This window comes from Malurus melanocephalus, unplaced genomic scaffold (assembly GCF_030028575.1).
Source record: "Malurus melanocephalus ecotype Western Australia unplaced genomic scaffold, MMel_1.1 scaffold_8, whole genome shotgun sequence".
NCBI classification, from domain to species: Eukaryota; Metazoa; Chordata; class Aves; order Passeriformes; family Maluridae; genus Malurus; species Malurus melanocephalus.
The window spans coordinates 3,452,073-3,471,500 of record NW_026623240.1 but is presented as its reverse complement, the minus strand read 5'-3'; the positions used below and the strand labels follow the sequence as shown (position 1 = coordinate 3,471,500).

Here is a 19,428-nt window from a genome sequence, read left to right as displayed (position 1 = left end):
GTAAGAAAAATAACTGCAATGTTATTTTGCCCCTGGTATGTTTTGCCTTATAAGGATTAAACCTAGAGCTAATTCACTTGTGTTTTGTGATCTCTATCATGCTGCAATAATAATACTTACCACTTTATAGCACTTTTCACTTATAAAAAGTGCTTTATAAACATTATCTAATTATTAATCTTCACAACAGTCCTGTGATACAGGTACACAGGTCAATTTAATGTTCTCTTTTAATAAACTACTAGTACTTAAGTAAATTGAAAAGTATAGAACACATTAAATTCACTTAAGAGAAACAAGTTAGTGAATGAATTCTCCCTACAAGATTCTAGGTGGGCAATGCACCATGGCAAACTGTCAGTGATCACCATCTCAGCGGTCCACGGAGAACAGTWCGTATAGCAATACTTCAATTACCTAGTTGAGTCTCATTGTTTTTCCAGTGATAACATGAGTRACACCAATGCAGACTCTACCTAAACAAGTGAAGTTCTTTGATCAAGACCTTACTGCACTACGTGGTATATAAACAAGTAAAACATAATAGTTTCTACCTTACAATGCTGGAGATGTAGGTATTGTACTGAGGGGTAAGAGATGGGGAATGGGAGGAAATCAGTGCAGTTAAGCAGCAATCATCCCTGCTCATACTGGATCTGCCCACAGAAACATACACAGAGCCATTTTACACCAGTATGCTCATTATCTCATTAGTACTCTGTAGTTCTCTCTGGTGATACACCTCAAACTTCAGCCTTTGTGATCAAAGACAGGACAGGAGTTTGGCATTTGGTTAAACACATCATGCAACTATTYCCATACTAGCTACTGTGAAGAAAATTAACTCTACCCCAGCTGAAACCAGTACATTTACACAGTCACAAACTGAGTTTTCCACAAGGTTGCTGTTTTGTCCAATGTGTTGCATGGACTTATCTGTGGGATGAATCTTTGGGCAGAAGGCTGCTGCCCAAGGATGAGGGGCTGCCCCATGCRTTGCTGACATTCAGAGTTATGTCCCAAATAGCTTGGAGTCTACATCCACTTTTTTTCATTAGACAGTCTATGAGATACAGGATAAGTTTCCTAAAGCCAAGTTTTTCACACCGAGTCCAACTTGAAACCTGGGGTCTGCCTTGCTCRAAATGCTGATCACTCATGAATGCAGCTGAAATTAAATGGAGCTGTGCTTTCACCTTTCTGCCCAATGTTAAATATTGTGAAAAAAGACAGAAGCATGATGTCTCAAACTGGATTCCCAAATTAGTAGGTGCTTTCAACCTTGATTTACTCTGTCCCAGTCTCCATCTGTCAAATGAGGACAATAATTCCTCCTCAGTTCATGGGGGTGTTATGAAAATAACTTCATTAATGCTTTGTGAAGCACTATAATGTTGAGGGCTATGCAGAAACCTAGGAGGAAATTAATAGTTCTGTCTCTGGAGCAAGTTTTGAAAAGCATGCAATAAAAAGGGCCTGAAGGCACACACTTAACTGAAAGGAGAAAAAAAATTGGATTTTATATACTTGAACAAAATATTTGAACTGCTCAGTGAGTGCTGTACTTGCATTATCCATCAGATTTCATCCTGACTTTAAACTCTCAACTCATAATCTCAGCTTTTATTTGTAAATTACCATGTTTCTAAAACTTCAGATCTATCCAGCTCTCCACAAATACCATAGCAGGGAATCCTGCTGATAAGCCTGTGACTCAAGAGCATCACTAGGAATATTTAGAGTCACTGTACAGACCTCAATAATTTCAGCTCATGAAATAAGGCAACAATAGCATTTGGATGGTATACTGAAGTAACAAAAGAAASATGCATTTCAGAGGAGAAAAAGTGCTCAAAATTTTACACAGAACAATATATATTCACTTCCTTTCCAGAAACAACCGTTTTGATCATAGTCTTTCCAAATATTTTGCCCCAGGAGGAAGTGGAAATTATCAACACAAACAGTTAAAGTTTGTGAAGAAATTAATTTTAAAAATCCTGTTTACAATAAGTTATAAGTGAGGATTTTCAGGCAATCTCAAGTCAATATTCTCTGCCCTGCCTCATGCTTACACTGTTCAACACAGTGTTTTACTTGCTGTGCATCTTATTTTAATTCTCTCCCAGCACATCTTCTTCAGTGCTGAGGGGGTTTTATTATTTATTTATTTTTGTTATACACCCCCTAGCTGTTTCTAGGGAAGAATATTCTTCTAGGGAAGAATACTACTCCTTAGCCTCCTTTAAATAATATACAGATGACTAATCACTGTGGCACCCAGGAATGATATGTCAGGTAAAGTAAACATTCTGAAAAGAATGAACCCTTGAGCTATCCCTGCCAAATACTCTTACCTGGAACTGTCACAATGATTGTGGTGCAACCAAAGAAGGAGCCTTTGATGACTGAGGAGTTATCTGAATTMAACTGCTTGCTGAATAGAAAAAAGCCTACTGCCAGTTAGTCTAAAGCAGTGCCATTTAATAGAAATGATAGAACCAGAGGGCTCCTGTTCTTGACTATAACACTGAGGTTATCATATGCATTTCTAAAACTGTGAGTAAGAGACTGCTACTGTCTGCTTTACCTTCCACTTTTCAATTTGCTTAAAAAGTACAAGTGCAAAGGCTGGTTTTTGGCTGAACAGCATTGTGCTAGTGTGGTTTATAAGGGGCTGGAGCTAAAAATAGAACTGCAGCTCCCCCAACACCAACATAGAAAAAAGGACATCCAGTGCCCCACATCCCTTCTAAATCCAGACTTTATAAAAATCAAGTGTGCAGAGCAATGTTTTATGTTTAAGATTATCAGGGGTAAAAAAATCCTGAATGTTATGATGTTACACTCAGTATGAAGGAGGATGCAACCTTTTTCAGGTGTGTTGAAACAATCTGATTTATGTGTGCCATGGCACAAACTACTCATTTTAAGTTTTTAAGAACTGTTTTATATGCATATCAAGTCCAACTTTTAAAATCTCCTTCCTACCTTAGTGTTGGCTACTTAATCCAGAAAGCAATTTTCCCCTAATTTTATTACATATTATTATTATTTTATTTATATTATTTACATGTTTGTGATGTCCTCTACATACTTTCACCTTTTGTCCTTAGATTCTTACTTTATGTGCTTCATCTGTATTTTATACCAAATCATCTAAGTAACAATTCAGATGCCCTGCAACCTGTCATGCAATGCAATGTGAGGATCAAAAGAGAACCTTGTCTGAATTAATGGAAGTGTGGAGCCTCACAGATCAGACATAGCTGGCATGCAGCCAGTCACAGTATTTAGGAGGCCAACACCCATTCTTCTCCAGAGACCTCACATATTTGGGGAACTCACACTACATATGCAGCCCAGAGGCAGAATGTAGAGAGCACCAAGTCAGTTTTAGGGACAGCAAATGTCCACAGATCTCCTGACTGACAAACAGTCTCCCATCCTGAACTTCTGTCAAAACTGAACTCCATCCTGTCACCAACAGATCACTGGTTGAGAACGAAAGAACTCTAAGAAAAATATGTGGGGTAGAAGAGAATTTGCTAACATGGTTACAAAACTGAATTCACAGCTTTGAGCCCCCTCACAACCTGTCCACAATGCTAAARTACAATATTAAATACAGCACCTCAGACAAGAAGAAACTGATATCCCAGCAGTAGACTTAAAACTCCTACTTTGTTAGGGCAAAGTAAAAAAAAMCACAAACCAACAAACAATAAAAGGCAACTTAAAATGGACAGATTCTTTCTCCTCTTACCACAATTCCTTACAATAGCTCTTCATCCATAGTGAGCTCCTTGTTATCAGGCAGCTGATATTCCTCTTTTCCAGATGTATTCTCATATACTTTGTGGTATAGACAGTAATGCTTTGTTTGGTCCTCACAGGTATCTTGAATACAGGCCTGAGGAACACAGCTGGGAGCTGCATATGCACAGCTCCTGGGCTGGAGCTGAAAAGAGCAAATCCACTTCAAAGGAGCAATGTAAAGAGTCAGAAATTGGTTGGAAAAGAAGGATGATGTGAGGAAAGTATAACGGGAGCTGTGGTTTGAATTTGACACTTATGAGAGGATTAATGCAAATAATTAWGGCCAGCTAGCATCTCACCAATGTTAATAAAAGCTCTTGGAGTACAGAGTCCAGTATGGATTTTCATAATTCACTCTGATATGAAAATATTCCTAATTTGATAATATGCTATTGTCAAGAATCAGTGAGAGGACAATATSTCAGGCCACATTGCTCTATCAACTCACTTTTGTTGTTTCATATAAACTCACATTTATGATCAGATACTTATTTCTTCACAGAGCCACCTCTGAAGTACAACAATTCTGTAACATACTGCAGAAAAATAGCTTCCATTACACAATAAACAGAAATATAAGCTCTTTACTTTTCAAGCAATTTGTCTCATYACTACTAAATTAGAGTAACAACCCATAAAAAATTACAGAATAAATCCACCCTTGGTTTGTTCTAAAGGCAGAGAAAGAAAACATCTTATAGACTTCTCTAGGGCAGGAGACAGCTGACTKGAGATTGCAGGGATGTAGATATCCACAGAAGAGTGAAGAGAATTCACACACAAAACTGTGGTTGAGGAAACAACAGCTTGAACTCCATCTGGCATGTGAGTATGACTTACAGACCTGGAAGCTTGTGTTTCAATGAAGAGATTCAAGAGAGAGCTGATATGGAAAAAGGACTCATTTCTCCAATAGACTTTTATGCCTTGAAAGTGGTCTGTCAACATTAGACTGACTTACAGCTATGTGCTGTATTCTCCAACTCTGTAYTTCTCTTTTTCCTAGTACTTCTAGAGCACTACCTACACCTTGCTTTCCTCATGTGCAGACTGCCAATTTCACATCAATAAATAACATAAAAAATTGCATATAATMAGTTGTGCCACTTACCTATGCCATAAATTTGCTTTGTGTCAGATTATYTCCTGTCCAAGAACACTAGAAAAAGAATCCACACAAACACAACAGATAGTTAGTAATTAAACTTATTTAAACCATATCTTTTCCAGCCAAGTACACATAAAACCCCCTAGTATCATCCGGCTGGCAGGATTCAAGAATGGCAAGGACAAATCTGTAATGAAAAGTGAATGTCTGAGCGCGTTGAAATCTATTTCATATTTGATAATTTCTTCCAATTTAGAGTTTTCATATTATGCAAATACTTATATACTGTGAGTCAATGAAGTATAGAAAGATAAGCTTCAAGTACGTTATGGACAATGAGCATAAACTAGAGTTCAGGATCCCTGGGCCTCCCTGAGCCTCTGGAAACAATTGAGGTTCATGRTGTTCAGCCATTGCCTCAAGGGAAATACACACAGTTTCAGTGCAGTAACGCACTCAAAGTGACGTGAGTTTTTGTAGTAAAAGAATGACCTGCAAAGGCCTGTCCTTCATAAACCAGCTTTCARTAATATGGTTATCAAATCCAAATTATACACTTTACAGACCCCAAAAGTGCCCACATTTCAGACCTTGAAAGAGAAAACCTGATTCTTACACAAGAATATAAGCATTTGTTTATCAATCAAGTTTAAATGAGTTTCAATGAAGGTCCAACTACAAAAAGTAGAACACTATTTCTTGAAAATTCTGAAGCTCCACAAGACAGAGAAGGTTCAGCAAAAAAAAAGGGCAACTTTAGTTGGTCTCAAACACAGTCTAAAGGGGGGAGAGGCAGGGAGAGAGAAAGTCAGTTTCCTCTAAAGACGTGCACTAGTGACAGGATGGGAAATAATGGATAYTAAGTTGCAACAAGGAATATTGCAATTAAATATTGTCAAAAGGGGAAAAAAATCGTCATTAGGACAGTAAAATACTAGCATGTAGGGCAGAGAGATTGTGCAATTCCTGCAACTGGGAGATGCTCAAAACTTAACAGGACCAGCCCTGAGGAACCTGATCCAAGCTGGCCTTGCTTTGACATGAGAGTCTCAATTCTTGCTGACTCTCCTGGGGCCTCACAGACTTCACCTGACTCCCAAGGTGGAGTGGGCAGAAGAGACTGAAATCTTCTCTACTGTGAAGCAAGTGCAAATTTTAACCTGGAAGAACCCTGACCCTTTGTTTTGCGTATCAAAATCACTTCTGGCAGGCAAACATCCCCACCATTAACAGCACCTTCCACCTGAGCAAGATTGTGAAACAAGCATACCATGTGCTATTTTACTGATGTTTTAAACTATTTAATGTAGTGAAAAGTGAGATAAGGTATAGAATAGAGACAAACACCCCGCTGTGCCTATCTGGTTTCCCAAMAAAAGCCCACACAGTGGAGAAGGAGGGACGCAGTTTAAGTTCATGATAAGTGTAGCTCTCCACTGCAGAAATTCTGGAAACATCACATCATCTCAAATTCATTAAATCAATTTTCAGCTCCTRAAAATTCAAGACAGATTGCCATACAGGTGGCTTAGATTACCCATTCTTTGTAAGAAAGGGAAAGCCGAGCTAATACTTCCCCAGAAAATCTAAGGGCACCCTTTGTGAAACATTTTGTGTTTCTCAAGAAGGAAAAGAACACAACTTTTGAAGAAATGTAACACCGAGGCACACACTGTTCACCGAAAGTGATTTGTCTGTGGTGGTTTGGGCTGAAATGAGAGCCAGGTCATACTTCAACTGTGATGTCAGAGAACTGGGTCCCAGTAGGAATCCAGTCAACATAATAACACTGAGGAGAATATGTTGTCTTATATGGGTTTTATATTTGCTTCTACAAACTGCTCCAGAGACTGTTAAACACAGAAATCAAACTAAAATGATCAGAATAGAGTGAACTTAACAGYAGATTGAAATTCGTAAGAAATTTTTGAATACAAGATTATGGTGAATAAAGCACTGGATTGGATTGCTGGAGAGACAACATAGGAATGAAATGAAGCCACTAAAGGTTTATGAAGCATCTCTGTTTCTCATTGTTCATTTCTTTTGCTATCTGACCTTCACGTTGCAGAGTTTCAAAAAACAGCATTTCACACTATCCATATTTAAAAGTAACCCCTACACAATATTCTCAGTTTAAATAAGAGTTTTTGTTTTCTTGGTTTGTTTTGGTTTTTTTTTTTTCAGTTGTGTCTTCTGTGAAGTGCCCACCAAGGCACTAGAKGAACTGTGCCAATCTTGGTTTTCAGTACCTCTCCTTCCTTCACCTTCAATGAGTCTTATATAAATTTTCCTGGCTGGAACTACAGGTAGCCTACATCATGGGAAATATTTTTCCCTTACATCTTAGAATCCTATAATTTATAACATGAAATTTAAACCAACATAAATTAGAAATTCAATCCCTATATTCCAATTTAATGAACTAGAGGTTTCATTACTTTATTGTTTTGTGCCAGTGGACCAATCATTTGGTTTACAGATGGAATGTAGTTCTTTGTTAATAAATAAATGCATTAAAAAAAAAGGTATCCTCAATGCAATTATGCTGATATCCCTCAGGAACCAGAATGCAATTATTTAAAATATTATTTTCTTATATTACTCTCAAGAAAATAAGGAAAGAAATATGAAATTTGTGTCCTTTTAACTTAAACTCATTTTAAGAGCATCAACAGTGATGCAGATAGTCCCCAGTGGCAACTGAGAAGCACTTAGCCAGAAAATTGTTATTGGATTACAGTTCTGGCTTCATAAAACATGGCTAAAGATCATTTTAGACATCCATGGAATGACCCATTGTCATAACTGGTATGACAAACAAGTGACAAAGTTATTCTATTCAGCCATTTTGAGGTTTTTTTGGATCACAACAGTAACTTGGGGCTGTATCAGCCTACACAGTTTTGATTCAATTATAAAAATAACTCACAATACGAGTAATTCTAGCATAAATAATTGAATCTCTCCTGAGGAAAAGAAAAATCCCCACAAACATGTGCATATACTTTCAAGTGTTCCTGATGTATAAAGAATTGTGAAGTGATAGGGCGATCAGAAGTCAATTCCAATAGAGAACTACCTTTCAAACTAACTGGTCTTCTTTATTAAAACAAACAAGACGAAAAGGGCACCAAAGGACACTRCACGATTTTTAACAATGCGCAAACTGAAACCACTTAGATCCCGCCAAGGTTCATACGATCCTTTTCATTTCACTTCACAGTCTTTTACAAACAGATTATTTCCTGGAAGAGAATCCTGCCTCCCAATCTGCTGATAAAACCCCCCAACTAATGTGAATATATAGCAGATGCACATGTGCATACTTAAATGCAAACAAGAAATAAAACTCTTCACCTTTACAGCTGAGGTCACCAGTGACCACTGGCAGCACAGCAAAAACCAGAACCTTAATCAAAAACCTAACATGGGATTTAATTTCYTCATGTAAGGTCTATGTCATTTTTCTTCTCTGCCCATTACACGGTATGTCTTTGCTTATATAATTACATAATTAACATCCTCAACACCTATTTCATCCCTTGTTAATTTTGCTAAATGTAAAAACAGACATGCTCAAGGAAACAAACTTGGCAAGTGAAGAAGCATAAACAATTTAAAAGGAAAAAAATAAATCTATTCACATCCTGATAATTGGTATGTATTACTGAGAATTACTAGATGCTTGTAATCCACACGGTGGCCTTCTGACGAGAAGTGCCCGTACAAGAACGGCTTTTGCTGGGCTGACAGAGATCAGAAGAGAGGAAATAGCAGAAAGTCTACAGTAAACAAAGAACTGGTAAATTTCCCAAAGTTTTAATCAATTCACCCTTRGCAATCAAATTGGCAGCTTTATTTCTTCCTCCACAGTGTCCAAAAAGTAATTCTGTTCATCCTTGTGAAAAAAGGAAAATTTGAGATGGTTTCCATTTAGTGGGGTCACAGAGACAAGATCTTTATTCATCCTAACATCTGAAATCAGATTTCAYATGAATCATTAAAATATGATTTAAAAACTCTTACTCACAACAAAAATTACTTTTTTTTCCCTGAATGATACCAATARGTCATGGAGGATGGTGTTATTTAATGAAAGGAAGAGGATCACTAACTATTGTTTGAATCACAAACATACTTTAAACTTTCTGCTTCCACAGAAGATACTGTCTCTCTGTAGATGCATAATGTCCTTTGATAAAGCAGCTTGCAAATAGAACTCAAAAGTCCTTCTCATTAAGAGTTAGCATTGAACTTGTTTTGTTGCATTCACTAGCCAGTCCAATCTTAAATTATACCAAGCTTGGTCCCCCATCAYACTGCGCTGACCTCTTATCTCTAGAATTCTGTTTAATTATCCAAAAGTGCACAAAAGAAGCAGAGAGTCCAGTTTGAACACCCCGATGATGTCTCAGCAATTTCTGCTCCCAGCATATATTATTTCAACAGCCAGTGATCACTGGAGTTAAAGTGCACACAAGCAGCTGAATAGGATGCAATTCTCATTCTTATGATGAATATCAGGGTCAGAGGTGAGTGCCAGATAACACACAGCAGATGTGGAGGGAGTAGAAGGAATTCTGTTTACTTTGGGTGACCACCTAYATTTCAAGGGGGATGGGGGGAAGCTAAAACTGCAAGATAAAGACTGTTTAAAGGACAGCATTGTACAATATTTTGCAGGACAAATGTATATACTCRCACATCTGCACAAACTAGTGTTGGAATATAAGATACAGTATARCCCAAATTAACCACTCATGGAATTGACTCATCATGAAACAAATAAGAAAATTCTTTTAAAAACCTATCTCATACCCTATGATCACTTCAGCTGATATAGAAATGTTCCATTTCTTTTTGTTGTCTGTATTTCTTTCCATGTCAGACTTTTCTTCAGGTATTAGAAGCAATGCAGCCTTACAGATGGGAAATGGAGGAAGTTTGATCTCAACCTGAGGGTGGCTCTACATAGCCACTGAGAAGACTCTACAATATGCAGATGACAGTACATTTACAATCTCTCATTATGGGACCAGAAAGTACTGGGAGTTATTGCGAGCTGCTTGGGCTTAGATCACCACTCCAGATTGTGCAGAAGGGACATGAAACTGCTCCAAACAGACAGGAGTTGATTCTTACAAAGACGATACATGAAGTTGGTAAAACTATCAGCAGCCATTTAGCTGCTCAGCTCTTCACAGCCCATGACAAGGGATGAGGAGCCCTCCTCAGCAGCATGAGCTGTTAACTCCTAAGCAGCAAAGAGGCAGCTACCGTGAGAGACGGGTGAGAAGACAGATCAGTTACACCAATGAGTTTACTGTACGACAAACGACCTTTGTGTCCCCTGCTCCCTCTTCCTCTCCCAAAGAAATCATTAAAGTCATTAAGCATCTTGATGTTTTTCATATGGATGTTTCTACAAGTTATAAGGTCCAAGTGGACCAGTTAGGAGAACTTAAAATTGACAGAGAAGACTGAAAAGAAGAAAGGGGGCAGGGAAAGCAGCATTTTCAGAAGAAAAAAAAAACAACAAAAAAAACCCAACCAAAACCTCACCCGCAAGCTAAACTMTCCGGGGACAAGCTGCATATTCCAATATTCTACAGACATCCATTTCCAGGACTACTGAGAGCCTTCATGAAGGCTGTCTCGATAAAGTCTCAGCAAACAAATGGATAGATTTTGTKGAAAATTTTGCCCCAATCGTTACTGCATATGTTTTTTAAAATAGGCCTAGYGGTTACCTTCGCATAATACAATCCAGTCGTTTCTCAAAATGGAATTAATGGGACTGTCATTGTAATTTTTAACTAGTACTTAYAGAATAACTAATAGAGACTAGTCATCTGTGGAGAACAGATTCCAGAAACAAGTTCAATCCAAGGAGGAAATAACAAACCAAAGTAATCCCACCACATAGCTGTCCACCAGTTAACCTGCTAACTTTCTAAATTAGTTGTTTCATTAGTAGTTACAGTTATTTCTTTATAAGCTTTGGTCTGGATGTTGAGTATTCAATCTTTTTTTTATGGTTGAAGAGCACAGCAAGGAAGTAAGTTTGGCTAAGGGCCTCTGAGYTACTCTGGACTCTGAAGATACAGTAGTACAACATTTTTAAAGATATATACTTCCTTGTGTAGAAGATCGATTGAAGAGGAGGATGGAGGGCAATTTAAGTAGAAAATCCAATAGTTYTCAGTTTTTTAGTCTTCTATGCAATGTATGTCTCTTCTCAGATAATATTAAAGATAATTTTAAAAGATCCCAAATCTKTAAAGCTGAAATGTATTTGCAGCATGAAGCAGTCATTCTTTTTCAAAATCAAAACAATCTGCAGAAACAATTGTGATATTGCTGAAGTTTAGCTGAAACAAATGAGCAAAATGATAATTATTTCTCAGAAAGTGGAAGGGAATGTATCCCCACCCCTCCATATTAAGTTTTTGTCTGCTGCCACACTTCCCCTTCAGTCAACCAAAGGAATGCTGTGGGCACGGTACAAAGGCATGTGTGGCAGCCTAAGGGTTAAAGTAGGCATTCCTTATCTTTGACAGATGGTTAATTCATGATCATTATTATTAAATTCAATTGCTCAATAATTTAGATATGACAAACGTGTGTAGGAATATATGCCAGGGCACCCTTCTAGGAATCCCAAAATGTAATATTTCCTCCGTGCTTTCACCATACATCCTCATGCTGAGTATGACAGATTGAAACAAATGCAGGCTTTCTGAGCACTTCAACTCTCTCCTGCCACTTTTGCTACATTAGAGAGGGATTCTAGAGAGTCACTGTGTCTCCAGACACAGGAAGGATTAACGGGCTTGGATAAAACAACTATTTTGTCAATATGTGTAAAGCAAGCCTAATTTTTTTTTGCAGTTCTGTGCTGCAAGTATCACCACTTAAGCAACCACAGRGAACTAATTTGAAGACAAGGTCAAAGTTTGAATGGCACTAAGTGCTAGTAAGTCTATTTAAAAGATGTCTGGAATGGCTTTAAAGAAGACCATATCTAACTTAACGTTTATGTAAATGGTGAGCTGCACATCCAGTTCTACCACACAAATAAGGATTCACAAAGYTGAGGCCCCTCAACAAACTGCCATTCTCTCTCCATTACCATCACCTATTCAAAACCCAGTCCATTTGCTTATGTGGTGACTGGCACAAACATATTCTGGCAAATGTTTCTTAAAAAAAAGAAAATTCCTTGAGCTGATACAGGAAACTGAACTTCTCCCCTTCTCTGTTCCCACTGACATTTCCAAATTGGCTGGCACAAGAAAGCACCTCAAAACACCTCCGCAGTTCACTCACTGAAGTTGAAAGTCTTCCACAGACTTCAAAGGCATTTGGATTGGGCCCAAAGTCAGCATCCTGACATGTGAGCACAGACTACCAAGCCACAACACTGGCTGCAATCCGTGTTATTTATGTACTATTGCTAAAACAGTGCAGGAAGATTACGAAACTTCAGGTCTGTAAGCATGTGCTGCTCTTTCCTTGCTAGTTGCAGAACATTTTGTGAAACGTCACAAATTCCTGCATTGACTTAGGTTATTTTACAGGTTTCTTACCTGAACCACAAAGTACAGGTATCACAGACTGTCTTTGACTTTGGCATCCTATATGCACAAGATTTCTGTTCCCTCCCTGTCCAGAAATTTCATTGTCTTCATGCCTCTCTCCAAGTCCTGAGATGTCCTATTCTTAGTTAGAGTGAACCTTCTAGAGCAGAGACCTTGCATTTACTTTTTAGKAACTCACTTGGTGCACTATTAGCATTACATAATATAAAAGAATTGGAACAGCAGTAAGTAGGATAAGCCTCTGTGCTGCTTTTCCACCAGCCATTAATCTTAGAGTGCTTGCATGGCAAAAAACTCCAGGCAAATATGTGCAACCTAAACTTTACCTGTAAGTTTACAAAGTATGTCAAGCCAGAGAGCTGAATCTAGCCTTCTGTATATTCAAGGCAAGTGAATCCTCTAGACCAGTTCAGGTCAAATACTCACAGCATCTCTTTCAAAGACCTATATGAGCACCTGAATCAGTGTCATCCTGTTCGTGTGTCTTTCACATCATTCTAAACTGCAGCTGCTTCAAACCACAGCCACAGTGGACCTACGAGATGCTAAGAAGTCTCAGCTCCTAAAGCTAAGGAGAGTTAAAGAACAGGACATCTCATAGGTCTTTCTCAACATCTCATACAACCTACCCAGTGGCAATCAACTGCTCTGACATATGGTGATGTTAAACTGTAATTTTCTTGCTCTGTAATTGAGTTTGTAAACTCTGCTTATAAGAAGTTTCTAGAACTGAAGTAAAACTAACAGAGGAGTTCCATAATCTCAACAGTATGGTGCCATATGGGGAACCACACAGCACTGAACGTAASCAAATTGGAAGAGAAAATGTGCAAATACCTCTTGCCTTTTGCATCCAGGCAAAAAACTTCTGGTAAGCAAATTATTTCAAGTTACAAAAGTGCAACAGAACATCACATCTCTTCTTCTCAAAAGATAAAGCTTTCTTTTGTCTCCAATTAAAAAGATTAATAAAGTAAGAGAACACATCAGGTTTTCATCAATCATTGCCCATGTGGTTCTTATTACTGTAATTAAAAGTTATCTGTTCAAAATTGTTGGATGAAAGTGCCATGATCTGCAATTGAAAACACATTGAAGGGAGTTATCCACCTTATTTGACTATTTCAAGACAGTCAAATTTAAGAACACTGTGAARGTAATATATTCAAAAGAGTTCTTAAAGGCAATTTGTTAGTAAAAGTGTCCTATGAACCCTCTGTTGAAGAATGTGAATAGTGCTATGGCCTTCCTTAAAAAAAATCAATTGAAAGAATAAAGATTTTTCTAAAAGAAGTTATTTAAAACTTAGACACTGAAATTCAAGTTTTWGTCTTCAGGGCTCTTCAGGTCCTGYACATATTAGGCRTGCTCACTTCCCTTASGGTTGAATCTTTTAATGTGTTTAGATTTTCACCATGAATGGGCCAAATTTCAAATAATCCTGAACAAAACTGATTCCTTTGGTGACATGTCACCCCATAACTCACATAAAGTAATGCTCAGTTTTGACATCYACACAATATATGGGATTTGGAAAATGAGTGATCTAAACAGAGATTTTTTTGCATATGCAGGACTGTAAATTCACCAATCTGTGAAGTAGAAATGCACTGCAAATAGAATGTATAATTTAATTAYAGTACCTTTCATTCACACATTAGTGTACCCTAGTTTTAACATCAAGCTAATTRCATCAAAGCTAGTAGAACGCTTAAAACCAATGCTTTTTAAAGCTTTCTTTGTGTAATGTACTTAAAAGGGTTTTTCCCCCCACTCTCTTCTTTATCTTCACTGAATGCAAGCTTTACATTTTGGCATAGCTGCCAGTGACTTCATGGAGTTCTGTTCAAAACTGTTCAGGGTGTAAAACCACTCACTACCTTTGAGAAAGGTTTACTGGATACCATTAAAAAACTATTTCATGGGCAGAAAGCTATCTCCTGTAACATAAAGAAGAAGTCTTTTATTTAACAAATCACAGGAAAACATCAAACATGTCAAAGAAGGACTTGCTTGAGTTTTGTTGTGAAAGAGAAAAGAACATTTTCCTGCCATCTTTATTTACATTTGAACTCTGCTACCAGTTTCCTTCTGTAGCTTGTGTATTCCAGTAGTCTCCTGCATCTTCTTTCCAGTTACCAACAGACACCTTGATCCACGCACACTGGATTTATATGACAGTGCATTTACATGACGAGAGAATAACAGTCAGTCTCTACAAGCTATTTATGAAAATAAAAGAGACTGTGCAATTTGTCCAACAATTCTCAGCTATGAAAACTAACTTTAATTTAAATTTTTGCTCAGATGGGATTATCCAACCCTTTAAAAAAAAACTCCAAAAAACACAAAATGAGAGAAGCACAGAATTCTGAAGACTATGGAAGGAAAGTGGCATAACATATTCACTGTGTATCTCTAAAATTTCCTCCAGAAAAATTACCCTGTATCAAAGAAAGTGTGGAGAAAAGACAAACAGTGATGCTGAATATGACAAAAAGCTTGTTTATGTTTAATACATAGGAGAAATTGTTCAAGGACAGTTAAATGTGACCCATTTAATACACCAAGGTCTCACATACCCATGGTACGCTGCTGAGTAAGTGCTGATCATGCAAATTAAGGCTGCCTGGGGATACACAGTGCTTTTCAGTTGCAGTTTCAATTTTCCAAGTTCTCAAAAAACTTTTAGAGATGTGGATACATGTTACTGGGTCAGTAGGGCTACCTCCATTTCTTCAGTTGTTGTCTCATTTCAAAAATTCATTTATCTGACATTTTTGGGTCTTCTGGCACACATCCATTTTCAGGAATGAAAAAATCTAATTATTGCTACTAGCTATGTAATTTAAGGTGCAGATAGGCRAGTCAATATGAAAAGATGTCCCAAGACAAATATTTGAGCTTCAAGAGAAAAGAGGAATAAAAATCTAGTGRTCATTGTGGCTCTAATTAACTCAAAAGTTCRGCARTTTAGGAGTCATCGAAGTTTGAGTSTGCCCTCAGTATTCACTGCATGCAAGGTGTGATACCTTCTGCACCGCCTTACACTTATGGGTTTAGATTCTTTCCCAGTTTGCAATATGCTTACAAATCCCACTAGCCATAATTTGGGTTCATTATGTCTGAGCAAATGCAAAGAAACCCAAACTACACATCACCTCTGAAACTGGCATCAAACACCCAATCAAAATTTTACAAGGTAGGTAAAAATTAGTGTATGAAATGAAAGAGCTAAGAAAAATATACAAGTTAGAAACAGCAGTGTCCACTTAACACTTTGGATAGGATACAATGTGCCTACTGTTTGAACACAAAAGAGCACAAAGGCAGACAATCCTTTTTCATAATTTGACTGTAATTACGTAAGTTCTATCCTTTAGGGAAATARTGCTCTAAAACAAGTTGCCCTAAACCCTGTTCCCCAAACATTCCTTTAAAAGATTAAACTGTACTTTTCCTATGGCTATTTTTAGTAATGGCATCAGTAATTAAACATTCCATGGTCTGGGGCCCCAAAGAAAACATCACTCTGGGTTCTGGATGTGTTCCATGATATCTTGAAACAATCTTAAAAAATGCATGCAGCCAGTGTTGYGATCCCCACTGGATCTGCAGGGACCCATTAGGATCATCAGGGGAAGCATGTGSTTGTGACAATGCAAGCAATTTAGCATTACTCACTGGAACTGAAGCAYGACACAGTCTGAAGCCGCTATTGTTCTCCTTGGTTTTTCTGAAGACACTCAAGTTCAAGCCTACTCACAGCCTAATTCACAGCTGAAATCAGAACCAGAGCCTGAAGCCTCTCAAGGAGGAGATTAACRGGGGAATAAAGCTGGGGGTTCCCCCTCCCCAAAATGACCATGAATATTAAAGATTGCTAGAAGCTCTTTCATCACAAATCTCTTTTGAACTGTTTGTGTAACTGAAAAAAAAGATTCTCTAATATTATCTTTGTGTTTACAAAAATACAAGCTGCCRTGTACTAACAGAAAAGCACATGCATGCCTCTTCTATAGCTCACTTAGTATGATCTCCCTCCCCTTGCAGAAACCAATCTGCTTATAAGGTAATTGTTGCAAAACAACTTTAAGTGTCTGTCTGGAAAACCACCTCAGCTCTTCAGGCCACAGCACTAGCACAGTCAYTGAATGCAATGGAGTTCAGGCTAGACACTGGAACAGCTAACACAGTGGGACATAACACTTCCCTGCAAAAATGTAATTTCATTAGTTACCAAGTGAAAAAGGAATGTGAGTACAGACTAACTGTGTGTGCATGTGTRTATATACCCGGTACTTTGTGCGAGTAAGCACATTCATCATCAGAGGATACTCTACTACACAGGGCACTGAGATAGTCCCTGCTAGCGATACTCTCTTTATGTTTGTGTACTTATAAAAATGGTCCAAGATATAATAGTTCAGAGTGACAAACTGAAAATAAAAAAAGAAGATCAAACACACTAAGAGACAGTACACTTAAACCCCCACTTATTAGTATTAACAGTTATGGTGTGAGAATGACAGAAAGTCAGCCTCGGTTAGTTAGTGGTTTTAAGCCACAAAGTGGGTTTCCTACAGACACTATAAAAAACTGCACTGTGGAAGCATTTATGGGATACAACTTTCAAAGTGCACAGTGAGGTTTTATGRCTATCTCAGACCTCCTGGGCTAAATCCTGAGCTACTGAAATCAGCTCCACAGTTCCACTTAGTCTGGCAGCACTACACCAATTTACATCATCCGAGGATCTTGCCCAAAAAGTGTAAAGGGACTCCTGTGGCCTCAGCTTTCACAGAAAAATCTTATACTATATAACATAATCTGACAAACCCACGAAATTTGAAATTAAGACTTCTGCTCTCCCCATATTTCATCCACTTGTGTTTGAGAGCATTGCTGCAGAGGCCTTGATATTACAGTCAGTGCACCAAAACAGAGCCACAAGAAAAATATTATTGACTTCTATGTGACTTATATTTATTTCAGTGAGATCTTATTTAAGCAAAGAGTGAGTCTGAGCTAGGTTGAGTGACCACTGTGATATTAAAATGTAATAGGCTTTTCACAGTCCRGTTTCAGATGATGCATTCCTCTGTGTTATGGCCCTGGAGTAGGTGCCAAGCTTTGTTTCCTTTGGTTTTCAAATGTAAACATTTAGATCTGGTTATCAACTTCCTCTTATATTGTAAATGATGCYCTCAAAATTCAGAACCAGTATGTTCTGACCAAAAACCAAATAGAGGGATACTCTACAATTAGTAGCARTTTTGGAAGAATCCAACTATCCAAGAACATTTTACCAGCTGACACTAATATTTCTGCATTTGCTTCAGTGAGTCTAAAAATCTCACCTGAGTWGAAGGATTGACCCTTATATATCTACAATCTCTGTTAAATTACTTGGTATCAGTGACATGAAGTACTGGGTTCTGGCTGAAATTTCATGAAAGATGGATTAAAGGCCATCACTGGACAGGGACCATAGAGCAAAAACATATTTCAGAAAAGAAAATTTCATGTTTCAAGCTCTCTTCACAATGAAAGGTGACCTTTGGTATCATTCTTGCCTTGCTCTTTGTATAAATTCCTTTTGCTTTCAGCACAACTSGGATCAGCACTGTCTTCATTCTTTCCTTAGCATCCCCATTTCAATATTCCACACTCAACCATCATTTACCCCAGCAGTCCCCTACTGTGCATCTGTCCCTCAAATCTTAAATACCTGTCCTCCCAATCTGTTCTGAGGCCAAGTCCAAATGAGTTTTGTGCGTGTAAATTCTATTATCTTCAAGCATAAATGACAGAATCTACTGCCTATGCATGCAAATGTTAGCTATTTAGACCAATCAACGTGCCATTGTGTATTAAGGGGCAAACTTTTTTTTTGTACAGAAAAAGAAGTTTACTAAGTGTACCTCTTAAACTGTGGCCCTAATATTATGAGCAAGAAAAAGAAGCACCCCTGCCTGTAAAGAGTAGGTATTTCCAACAGGTATAATTTTCATGTAGCTTAAATCTCTGGATAACCTTCAGAGGTTGAGTTACCCTTGCTCACAGCTCTTCAGGATTCACCTGGCCTATGGTAACACTAGAATGCATGTGCAATCTGTCCAGTTAAAGTGTTCAGAGAAAAAAAAACCACCATCCCACTAATATAGATTATCTGCAGCATACAAAAGATTTGTGGTCATTAAAACATACAAGGAAGTTTAACAACTAGTTCACCAGGAAGACACTGTGAYAGGTAAGAGAGAACTCGAAAAGAAAGATGACATTTCTGATTTGGGGTTGTTTTTATTTTTAACTAAGGCACATTTTATTTTAAATGCTGCAAACATCAAAATTTTTCTGTCTATTCACCCACAGACAAGTAAAATTGGGTAATAGATCCCTTTTTTTTTTCTTCTTCTTCTTTTTTAAATCCAGAAACATTAATTCCAGGACTGAGAACTTCTAACACACTATGTTTTGCCTTAGGCCAACTTACCAACYATCACAATACCCTCCTGAAGAGGTCTGAAAATGGAATATCTTATTTACCCTTCATTAAGGAAGCACATAGTTCATCCTCCACATTTTCTGTATCTGTATATGAAGTCAGGGTTTGGATTCTAACATAAGCTGTAATGAARAACTGAATTCAGTTCAGCCTTTGTGCTATCCACACATTTATATACACCATTATACAGACTCCAGTTATCACTCAGYGTATGAATCAATCCCTTAGCAATTTATGATTTATGCAGCCTGCTAGAAGAGAAGTAGGCCATGCCAGCCTTGAAAGCACTTTAGCTTAGTTGTTTTTACTCATGAAGGACATGTTGTCCTGTAATTATTCTGTCATTTCTTAAAAGGTGAAATCCTTAACAGGTTCATGCTTTCTGTGCT

At 37.8% G+C, this 19,428-nt stretch overlaps 1 long non-coding RNA gene across 1 annotated transcript in view; it reads right to left on the bottom strand.

Moving 5' to 3' along the window:
* Positions 1 to 4,927: 4,927 nt before the first annotated feature.
* LOC130577703 (uncharacterized) overlaps positions 4,928 to 19,428 on the bottom strand; it is a 277,294-nt gene continuing 262,793 nt past the window's right edge. The window contains exon 6 of the long non-coding RNA XR_008965799.1: positions 4,928 to 4,978. This is a non-coding gene — a long non-coding RNA (uncharacterized LOC130577703). The remainder of the gene's footprint in view (positions 4,979 to 19,428) is intronic.